The sequence below is a fragment of the Mercenaria mercenaria genome, chromosome 4, assembly GCF_021730395.1.
Source record: "Mercenaria mercenaria strain notata chromosome 4, MADL_Memer_1, whole genome shotgun sequence".
NCBI classification, from domain to species: domain Eukaryota; kingdom Metazoa; phylum Mollusca; class Bivalvia; order Venerida; family Veneridae; genus Mercenaria; species Mercenaria mercenaria.
In genome coordinates this window covers 59,556,385-59,568,991 of record NC_069364.1, presented here as the reverse complement: position 1 = coordinate 59,568,991, position 12,607 = coordinate 59,556,385, and the positions used below count along the sequence as shown (strand labels likewise).

General features: G+C 33.9%; 1 non-coding gene across 1 annotated transcript; it reads right to left on the bottom strand.

Moving 5' to 3' along the window:
- Positions 1 to 7,493: 7,493 nt before the first annotated feature.
- On the bottom strand, positions 7,494 to 7,565 carry Trnai-uau (transfer RNA isoleucine (anticodon UAU)). Its single transcript has one exon. It is a non-coding gene; the product is annotated as a tRNA-Ile (tRNA).
- Positions 7,566 to 12,607: the final 5,042 nt, after the last annotated feature.

Here is a 12,607-nt window from a genome sequence, read left to right as displayed (position 1 = left end):
ATCGAAAAACTTGCCTCGGTATAGGTTAAAGGTCAGTAATTCAAATCCTTCTTTGTTTCATATAAAAACGACAACTTCAGGTCGTCTTTACGTATCTTTAGAGAACATCGCTTTTTCCTACACCTATTTTTCATGAAAGTTCTATCACAAATTAACGAAGCACATTTTCGACCGAATTACTGACCTTATTCCTATAAGAAATGTTTCTTATCAAATATCACACAATTTTCATCTCTATTTTCAAGAAAGAGGTAATGCCAAACATATTGCCAAGTTTCATTGTGAAATTTCGAGATTTTAGAGAAATATAGACATTTAATAGAAGCCATCCCCTACCAATTAACTGGGCTAAATTTTGGCCCTATGGTCCTTTTATTGTATATTTTGGTAAAAGTTTCACTCGCTTGCATTATTTTTCACTTAGATTCTGAAATATCATTCATTCCGTCATGAATAAGACCCAGAAGGATGCATTTTGTGCATTTTCTGACATTCCGGAGACAAAATATTGGCTTTTTAATCCCAGAAATCGCTGCTGAATAGGCGCATCTACTAAAAATATGGTCAAAATTCAAAATTTTTCAAATTTCACTATTATTTTGCATTGGAAACACCCTTTTATATCATATACAACCGATCAATGACTATTAAGACTAATTGCGGTGTGTTTCGAGAAAGTCTTATTTCAGCTCTTATAGGTTAAAGGTCAGTAATTCAAATCCTTCTTTGTTTCATATAAAAAACGACAACTTCTGGTCGTCTTTACGTATCTTTAGAGAACATCACTTTTTCCTACACCTATTTTTCATGAAAGTTCTATCACAAATTAACGAAAAAATGAAAAGAAAATAGGGGGTTATGTAGTTCCTAGTGAAATGCCAGTCAGTTGTGGTCTGCTACCCTAAAAATGGTGCATATTTGCTCACGTCCGCGCAATAAACACCTACTTCCGGTTTCTATCTGCAAAACTTGCCATGTGGGGTTTATGAACATGAAAACCGTCTCATTTCATGCAGAATGTATTCTAGTGGTGAAAAATGGTGATTAAAGCACTCGTTCTACACGAATTTGCGCAAAAAATGGGAAAATTAGGATCTATTTATTATGGACTTCTTTCGACTACACCACGGAAGCACATTTTCGACCGAATTACTGACCTTATTCCTATATGCAGACAACAAAGACGAAGAACTATATATGGACGTTACCGTCTCGGGGATTTTCATACCCGGCGCTTTGCGCCCCCTAATAACACTCTGTTGAAGAGATATTCAAAATCGCCGCTGAAGCAGTAAACAAAGAATTAAATTTTAAAGATTGAAACCTATGATTTAACTACTGTATTCAAAAATCCTCACTGACCCAATTGCTTAAGCTTTTCTATCGTTTGGCCTTTCAATCTTTGTTTCAAAAAGGTTTTAATATTTTATTTTACCAAATTGTATTTTCAACAAGAAATGCTATATATAGAACAGACATTACCCTTTATCTTGCAAAGTATTTCTATAAATGTACAATAAGATGAATTTCCGTTACACAATATCTTTTAAATCAGTAAGAGTTGGAGACAACTTTATGTATAAATCACCGCAAAACAGAAAGAATGGCGAGGTATTTAATTAAATAATGATAGCATTAGTTTCAGTCGTCATAGCAGAAATTGTGTCATATTGCAGAACTATCAGATATTTTCGTAAAAATTTCAAGTTTTTTTCAGTGGTTGATGCTTTATCAGGTAGATTCAACTTATCAACTAACACAAAATCCACTAAGGATTTTTAAACGAAACATTCAGTGTACTGATTTATGTATGTATCTCACAAAAATATATAATTTGCAATAGATCTACTCTATGAAACATTACTTTTACTTAAAACATTTGTTAAAAAATATTTCACCGCTGCATGAAAATGAGATCATAGCTTTTTGTTAAATTGGAAACATGCAAATTATTCAATCTGATCAGAACTACTAATAGCAATCAGCAAAAAGTAATTTGCTTATGTGTATTGCCGCTCTGAGATTTGATCTTTCATTTTTGTGGGCAGCGAAGCGTGACCACAGATTTACCATACCACAAATTTACGGTCAAAAAGCTTATCCGAAACCGAAGAACACGTAGTTCCATGTCCTCCATAAATTTTACGTAATTCAATTCTGTTTAACTTTCAGAAAGCTTCTGAGATTCAACTTTATCAAAACATGCATTGCTTAAGAACATATTTGTCGTAATCTATATTTCATAACAAAACCAACGCGTATGAAAATGAGCATGCTTGCTTTGATAACATGACCAAAACAATTCTTCATCACGTGACCAAAATAAATCTATAAATAACCTACACAAATAGCAGAGTACTTCAGCACCATCCTCGTAGATCTATTATCGGTATTAAAGCAAGTTGCGTCTTTTGTAAACGTTTTAATTTAAAACTCAGTTACTGCTAGAACAGTTAATCGAAATTTTATTATTACATCAACACCAAAGGGCTTGTTTGGGCCACATGATCAGAAAACATCTAACTAGCACGGCGTGCGTTCTATTTCGGATAAAATTGCATCGTGTATCCGCCGCACTTCGTAGCATAGAAATGGCTTTATCTAGCCATATAACAACACTAAAACATGCATGTTGTCATGATTATGAGGCATATTATATTAATCTATAGCTGACTATATGCAACCTGGAGATCATAATATGTGCTGATATTGGAGACAGTAGTAGTTGTTTTGGTTGTTTTAAAATTGAATGAAACATTTTATTTCATTGTAAATATTCTTTTTTGGTTGCTTTTAGTTTAAGAACTATTCTGAAGTGTCTTTTATCTATGTAATTTATGTATAATATATTCATAGCTTGCTTTTACCAAGATGAGATCTCATTTGAAAAAAATAAATTTATAAAAAATTCACCTGTCAATGTCACACGGGCCTGAACATGGAAATCCGTTTCTGATCAGTAACTTGAGGACCACTTGACCCAGAATGTTGAAACTTCATAGGATGATTGGACATGTAGAGTAAATGACCCATATTGATTTTTTAATCACTTGATCAAAAGTTAAGGTCACAGGAACCAGTACTTGGAAAACAGTTTCCAAACAATAATTTTAGAACCATTTGACCAAGAACCTTCCATCACGATGATAGGAATTACAAAATCGATGACCCTTAATGGTTCTGGGGCCACTTGACTTAAGGGAAAGGTCACAGAGGCATGAAGATGGAACAACTCTTTCTGGTTCAATAACTTGAGAATCACTTAATCCAGAATGTTGAAACTTCATAGGATGATTGGACATGTAGAGTAGATGACCCCTGTGGATTTTGGACTCATTCGATCAAAGATCAAGGTCACAGGGGCGTGAACATGGAAAACGCTTAACTTGAGAACCACTTGACACAGAACTTTGTAACTTCTTAGGGTGATTGGATATGCCAAGTAGATGATCTCTATTGCAGCCAACTATCTTTCGCTTCTATCCTCAGTTGACATCCTGCCTATTACGACTTAGCATTGGGGGACTAGGGAGACATGTGCATCTTCTCATTTGAAAATTAATTGTCCTCCTTAAAAGGAGGAGTGATATATTGTAAAAATTAATGTCTGATGATGGATGTTGGTCGGTTTGTAGACAAATCAGTTGCCAGATGATAACTGGAGAACGCCAGGGCCTAGGATTATGATATCGGGAAATTCGTCATATCCAGCAAATGACCCCTATTGATTTTGAGTTCAGTAGGTCAAAGGTCAATATCACATTGACAATAGAACTTTTTTTGCCAGAAAACAAGATTATGCTTTGGTGTAAGATCACATTTGATACGGAGGTCATTTCAGACTCCGTCTGGTAAATGACCCATGATTGTTAATTTAAGGTCAATACGTTAAATGTCCAGTGGGCAGTGGCCAAATATTTTCTGTTCCTTGTCAGTTACTTCATGCACGTGTTCTAAAAGATTTTGTTATAACTAGAATCCCCAAACATCATATGAGCCGCGCCATGAGAAAACCAACACAGTGGGTTTGCGACCAGCATGGATCCAGACCAGCCTGCGCATCCGTACACTGAATGGACAATGCTCTATTATTCAAGCACTTGATTGTATAACATTTAAAACAAATAAATCTTTAAGTTTTAAAGAACACTTTAAAACTTTTCCAATAAGGAAATTGTAGTGTTATAAGTCATTTAGGTGTTTTTACGACTGTCTTTTACAACAAAATATCTTTTATGAAATAGACATGTCTAATATTACTTTAAAGTAATATCAGTATATTAAATGCTATTTTATTGCTCTCCCGTTGGCAAATTTAAAATGTCTCCTCTTCAAGTTGAAGTATTACGTCTCGCTATTAGTTACGATTGTTATATATTACAGTGGCAAGGCTTATATGTGCATTTTTGAAAAGTATAAGGGCGACTGAAAACCATCAATTGAAGAAATAGTATAAAAGTATAAAACAGTGAATGCTCCATATTATAACATATTAGATATTGAATATATTTAGATATATCTAAAAGGGTTTAAGTTATGTAGTAAAGAATAATGTGACATTTTCGGTTAGAGCATTTGTACGTATACTTAGCCCCCTTTTTTTACTGGTATATTGGTAAAATGTTTGAAGGAGTTAAGTCCCAGTTTGGATCTTCTTCTTCCACCATTTAAGGCTGAAAAAGTTGCATATGATTAAACTCACGACAAAATCGATGAAATGAAGGGAATGATGGTGCAGCATATTTATGAGAGAGAGAGAGAGAGAGAGAGAGAGGAGGAAGGAGAGAGAGAGAGAGAGGGCTATACACATTAATTGGTGCATCATCATAAATGTTATGATCCGACATGAAAAACTGTTTGCCACTCATGTTTGCTCCCGTAACAATGATCATTCTATAACGCCGTGAATAAATTTGGAAACAAAGTATAACAATTTAGATGGCTTAACGGACTAAAGCTTCTCTCGAGACCATAGTTTGACAACTATTGTTTGGTTGTAGGATAAAAGTTTTCAATTTGCGTTTGTACACACTATTAGTCAGCTGTCTGGTTTCTATCTATTTCCATCCGGAAATGATGAGACATGAGATGTTTCAGTTACAAAGACAATATTCTATATACTACATGATGTTCCTCATAAGTCAAGGAAAATGTCGACTGATTATATTTGCTTCGCCAATGTCATGATTTATAACACACATTACAGTATACGACATTTAGTCTATTAAATGATATATTGCTAGGTCTACAAGGCCGTACAGTTGAATTACAGCTCTTAGATAATAGCCTTGGTGTGCAGTTTATTTCGAAATATTAAAATGATTATATCACATTCAATTCACCAATGAAAAAACAAATAGAGCCATACAGAACCAAATCAAGGTTATACATTGGCTTTAATGCATCGTAACACATTAAGATATTTTTCAGATTAGACGGCAGCTGGAAACACATTTTGCTGGGAAGTTCGGAAGAAATCACAACAATAGGAAATATAGTCGCGTCGTCAAGAGAGGTACATGCTAATATCGGAAGTTGCCCGTAGCAATGAACGGATGATATTGCAGTTTTATAGATTTACAACTAAAGCAGTTTACAAAATTTGACCAATGGCAAATATAACGAGAAACTCAGCAAAATTAAAATATAACATTTATATAACGTTGAGGGTAATGTTTTGGTATGAAACAGATGGCAAGTGTTTAAAGACAGCAGTGTTATATTCGGCTTTTATTGTACTTGATGAAATTAAGTGATTACGTAAATTGTGGTTTTTGATACTTAAAACAGATTGTGCCATATACTAAGAAGAAAAAAAAGTGGAAACTCCACAGGTCGCTCAACACAACAAAAACGAAAATGTTGCAGGCTCGGTTTGATTAAGCCTGTTATGGACGTTAATGGAAATGCATGCTACCGTCCACGCCCTCTAGCCCCGGGTTGAGCAGAACTCAACATTTACACATGCTAAAAGTACAAAAAACAATTTCGAGACATCCGCAGATGTGTTCATACGGCGGTGCACATGGAACCTTCAATGATACACTTGCGTGTAATTCTATGAAAAGCGGAGCATTAATTCATTCTAAAAATAAAACGCGAAAAGCCAAAATCAGCCTCAAGTAATTTTACATGCTTTCCACAAGTAATTCGTAGCCGGTTGAAAAGCTCATTTAGAGCTTATGTTGTATTGACTTGCCGACTTAAGATAAAACTCACCTTATCTTATCTTTAGTAAAGTGTGAAATGTCATTATTTTCATGGTTGAGTGCATTGTGACATGTTCTGAAGTTATTGAGGCACAAACACATTTTATATTACTATGACAATATTTTAGTAACTAAATTATTTGAAAGAAACGTATGGATGAAGTTTCAATTAGTGTGGCAAAGGTATTGAATAGTTACAATTGAATTAATTTAAGAACTGATGTTTCATAATCACTTTATTTATTTTGGTTCTAATTTACAGATTAAACTTTAGTTCTGTATCCATTCAGTCCGTCCGTTTCATCTTGCGACAATAGCAAAAATACTTGAGGTATCTTCTCAAAATTTTGTATGCAACTAGGATGCTATTTTGAGATCAGAAATTCATTTTATTTTGTTGATAAGACAAAAATACATTATCTCTGGCAGTGGACATAGCAAATGTGCAAATAATACAGATTTTACAATATGAACAAAATACTTGAGATACTTCAATGAAGCCGGGGGGGGCTACAATGATATTATTTCATTATATTTCGACTAGCACTAATGGAACTGTGACGGTAACAACTGTTTGGTCAAACATAGTAGGATTATTATAAAAGTAGGAAGCTGTATTCGGCTCGAGTGGATTTTGCCAGATTGGATCTCACAAGGCGCACACGCGCCGAGTGAAATCCGTCCTTGCTAAATCCACGAGAGCCAATCTGACTAAAGTACTGGCATTGGAAATTTCTGAGATGCTCTTGAGTGTCTCCCACCTAATTAGAGGCCTGTACTGGTTCTTCCCAAGAAAGACGTCTTCGCGTGTATCGGTACTATACATCGGATACGTTAAAGAACCAGAATGTATATTCGCAAAGAGCTAGGCTAAGTAAGCCGGACTGGCCTGTATCTAAAAAGGATTCTCTTTATCTGTTCTGGGGGCTTTGTCTCACTCTGTCCTTCTGGAAAGATCGCTCTGTGTCTGTACCAGTAGAGGATGAATTTAGCGCCCTGTGTGGCTGCGTTTGCTATAAAAAGCACCTTTGAAAGTGTTTATCATGAAAATGGCGCGATATAAATCTGGTATAATAATAATAATAATTATAAAGTACTTGATCTTCTAAACGAAGATCTGAGAATGACCCATTCACATTCGTCTTCTGTATGTTTTGGATTTCTGATATTGCTATTTTTATTTTCGCAAATCTATTTTTATTGAACCAATTAGACGACTCGTTTTAGCAAGCATATGGCTGAACCATCAAAATAGCGTAGAATTTCACAGGTGAGAAAAATGTGCATTTAGTCCGGGGCTCGAACCCTGGACCCCTCGCTTATAGGGCGAGTGCTCTACCGACTGAGCTAACTGGCTGCCTGACACATTTTCTCCCCTTACGTGGCCAAGTCCGTACCGTGACATATGATACCTCTCAAAACACGACGGCGCAGTCATAATAAACATGAAAAACCCAGGCTAAATATAGATTTTTTAAACTTCTACTTTCACATATAAAATGTTGTAAGTAAGGCTCTGATTGGCTAGCGGAAGGGTCGTCAGAACGAGGCAATCAATTGCACGTCTTCAGATCCAATGTGCGTAGCGTTAATTGGAGATGTACTTTAGTCAGAATGCACGAGAGCCGAATACAAAATCCAAGATTGAGCTATTGTTGTAATGACCCTTTTATAATATACCTCCGTCTTTTTGTTTGTTGTTTTGTTATCGAACGAAATGTTTATTTTTGTCGGTGTTAAAATAGAAATGAGTGAAGATTTGAAGTTTTTCTATGCGCTTTTTATAGAACTGTGTCAGGTCGTTAATATTAAATGAAAATAGTCCGGCAACATACAATACAAAAGGTACAATACGGAATATTTTTCTGCCTGTTCATATTGACTTGTGAAATACAAGCAGTATCTTCGACAGAATTTATGTAGGTATATGATAAAATAATTTTACGTAATTTACATACATAATATCCAAAAGTTTCGCACCGTGATAAATATAATTTATGATCATTCTGCAAAAAAGTGTTAAAAAACATAATAAACGCATGAAACAGCTTGCAAACAAACATCCGACAGTGCAATTCAAATATTCAACAGACGATTTGCTTTCAATATCCATCTATATCATATATTTTTGTGTAAAATAGAATTATTATAAAGCACAAACATACAAGCCAACGGGTATAGCACCATTAAAATGAAATGGACATTAATCAAGACAATAACTCAGACCAACTGTCATATATTTGCAAATATCACGTTCAAGACTGTTATTTCTTTGCTATTTTTCCAAGAAGGAACATTTTCTAAGAATGCTGTCTAGTATGCAAGAAGATATTTGTCTTTTTTGTGAGATATTTGTTTTACAGATGATTGCATTTTACAAGATTTAACAGTCTATGCTTGGCTGCCGGAAACAATTGTTGCATCGAAATATTTCCTCCAATTTCAAAGATTCTTTCCTTACATTCATCTAATTTAAAAAAAATCTCTGAGCCATCTTGTGCGTCTAGCTGCATTAGAATATGACAATATTACATTTTCCTCTGCAAATTTCGTAAAATGTTTAACTAAAATGAACTTCGTCACGACATCAGTTGATCATTGTCCCTAAATGAGCGTTTTGTAATACTTTCCTGGCAATTTAAATAGGTGCGTTTAATGTATAAACCTATTTAGGGTGAAGTGATATTCTCCTTTTGTTTCTAAAATCATCTCACGCAGAAGACACATTTCTAACTCTATTTTCTTTTCTTATTTTCTGTGTTTAGGATAGGCATTTCATGGCAACCTATCAATATTGATTACATTTCATTTACATCTTGTTCATATTTCGATATCTTGAATTATCTTAAGTGTAAGCTCAAAGCCTCGTTAAGTTAAAATAGATAGAGGTCCGTTTTCATATCTTTTATTGTATGTATGATAATTGTGCGACGTTTAGATAAAATACATAGGTTGAAGTCATGTACGATTACTGTATGTTCGACGTGAAGATAAAATTCATAGGTAGAAGTCACTTACGATTATTGTATACATGCATTGTTGTAAATGTAATTAAAATTGGACTGTTATATAATTATATTGTTTAAGAGACTACACTAGATATAAACGCGACAATTTAAAAAAAATATAATCGATGATATAGAGGTCGATTTGTCCTTGAACTAACAAATATTCTGTTAACTGTTGATAAACTGTGTTTCCTTGAGTCATAAATACCTTTTAGATGCTGAGTGTAAATACGATTACATAGTTACATGATAGCTGATCATAATTGTCAGACATTGTAAACGTTGTATCCTATTATAATAGATAATTAAAGGAACATTTACGCAGAAAACTTTCGTTTGTCTTCAAATGTATCATACTGATATCGTGAGGAGAATATTCTTCTTAAATAACCCTGATAGCAATTAAGAAATGGTTAAAAGCAACCACTTGCTCTAGTCATTAAGTAGATTTTACATTTTGTATGCATTTCTCTTACATGCTTCAACACAACAATGTGATGATCAGACATTTATGAAACAACCATACTTATTGATGGTGATCACTACACAAAGCACTTTTGACACCAATGTAATATATTAACGGATGCCATTGCTATTTAGTATCGATTAATGATTATTAAAACAGGAATGTCACAGAAACTTCATCAACTTTTAATTAAACTACGTTACAAACCGCTAACAACTCGTATTGTAAAGTCTTAGAAAACGCTGACATTTTTTGTATATTTTATATTTAAATAATATAGTTAATAAATATTGTATATATGTGTCGGAGTTTATTCAGTTTTAGTATAACAGAATTCTGCTTACGTCTGAGCTAAAAGACATTAAGGGTGTAACACATGTCATTACCTATCATGAACAGATTTAATCAAAATGGACCTGTTATCTTTTAGCTGGGTTGCGTTCTAGACTTCAAAATGATCTTCTTATAGAGTTTGTGAATTCATTACAGGATGGTTTATCATGTATCAGACGTTATCTGCTAAACTGCGATCAAAATGTTTATCAAAATGTTTATCAAAATGTTTATCAAATTGTGCACGTTAACTAGAACAAAGTGTAATATGGTAAGATGTTAAGAAAGGCGAATTCCGAATTTCATCAAATTAAAAAGTACTTACAAATTGACTCAAGATTGTCTTTTCTGAAGACAGCGGTTACACTCAACCCTTTTTGTACATTGAATAACCAGTAAAATCATGTCAAAAAGTTCCTAACCGGTATACTCGTACTTTCACTTTCCTCTTTATTAATATGTACAAAACATGCGAAAGTGTTCCCATCGGAAATATCTCAGATGTGTTAATATCATGTCGTTTGAATGTAACTGATAGCTAAGCGTAATATATACTCCCTAAGCGATGCACAAGACAAATTTGGCTCACGATAAGTAATTACTGCCTGAAATGGTATTTCGGAGTAAGAAATTGGCAAAAAAACAAAGACATAAAGCTTTCCTGTGAAAGTTTTAGAACAATAACTATCTCACTGCTTGGCAAATTCTAGCAGTTATTTCAAATTATACTAAATTAAATTTTGCATCAAATGATATAAAAACACCATTAGTTTTATGTCACATCCATGTCCCAATCTTGCTTTATATGCTATTGTATGGAGTTTCGTTAGCAGCTATGACAAAATAATACATGCTTTAACCAGTTCCAATCGTTATTTATCGTAAGTTCTAATGCAAAAAAAAAATAACTACATAATAATGAAAAATGCAAATATCACCTTACATCACCTTCTTTATCATTTTATGACATTACCTACTATAAAAAGTATAAAAATTACGTAGGTCAGAGTCCCTTAACTCAGGCCGTTTAACGGAAACGGGAAAAATTCTTATCCGTGAGCTGAACTCGATCCATATGTTCTAAATAATTTGTATTCTACATTCACTACTAATAAGAACGTATTTAAAAGATATTCAAAATTGTCGCTGAACCAGATAGCAGAATTATCGTTACTTCTCTAAAGGTTGAAACCTATCATTTAACTATTATATTTCAAAATATTCTTTGACGCATTTGCTAAAATACAAAAGTGGAAAACCACAGGTCGCCCAACACGACATAAATGAAAATGTTGCTGGCTCGGTTTGATTGAGCCTGTTCATGGACGGTAGTGGAAATACAAGCTACCGTCCATGCTCTCTAGCCCCGAGTTGAGCAGAACTTAACATTTACACATGTTATAAGTACCAGAATATAATTAAGAGACATTCTAAGCCTTTCTCTTCAATTCTAGCTTTCAAAAATATTAAAATATATTATTTTAACAAACTGTTGTTTCAACAAGAACAGTTATATATAAAACAGACATTACCCTTTATCTTGCAAAAAATGTCCCCATAAAGTACAATAAGTTGAATGTTCCGTTACACGATACCGTTAAGTCTAATATAACGTTTGCCAGATGAACGATTTGTATGAGGAATTATGGTATTCAAGCGTAGTTAACTTGTCTGTGTAAGTGCATGGGTCGTTCTTCACTTTGGAGTCAACTTTGTATATATTATTATGCATAAATCTCCACAAAAAGAAAGAATGACGATGTATGCAATTAAATAATGATAGCGTTAGCTTCATTCGTCATAGCAGACATTGCGTCATATTGCTGTACTACCTGACATTCCTGTACAACATTTCAAGTTGGTGTCAGCGCTATAAGGAGTTCAGTTAATGCTTAATTATGTAGATTCAGCATGTCCTTTAAACGAACTTGTTTATTTGAAAACAAAATCCACTCAGGATTTTCACACGAAATATTGTGAGTACTGATTTATATATTATTATCTATTCTATGAAACATCACTTTTACTACTTTTACTTAAAACATTTCCTACAAAACATTTAAACGACGCATGAAAATGTAAGCATAGATTTCTTGTAAAATAGGAAACATGCAGTTTATTCCCATCTGATAAGATCTGCAAATGCGTTATCTACAATTTAGGTTTGATATTTTCGCAAAGATATACACAATATTGCAACATTTTACATACAGTTCATAAAACATGTAGTATCATTTTTATTGTTTAAAACAATCATGTTTCTGCCTAATTTGTTTCCACAATACAATTTCTGCCGCTTTCCTGTGATTTTTGCTTCCTGGAAATCTGCCCTTACCTTTTAACATTTAGTACTATAAAATGGCACATTCTACGTTTTACAATCGCCTACGGAGATAGCACAACAGAAGATTTTATGTTTCTGGTTATAGTGTTTTAAAGGCTATAATTGGTGTGCGCTATTGGTAGTATGTTAGATACTTCTAAAAACTAAAAGGTAGAGGTAGATTTCCCGTCAGCACAGAGCAACCCAAACACAAAGCCATGCATCGCAAAGTAAGCCCGGAACAAAAAGAAACTGTAACGGAAAAATA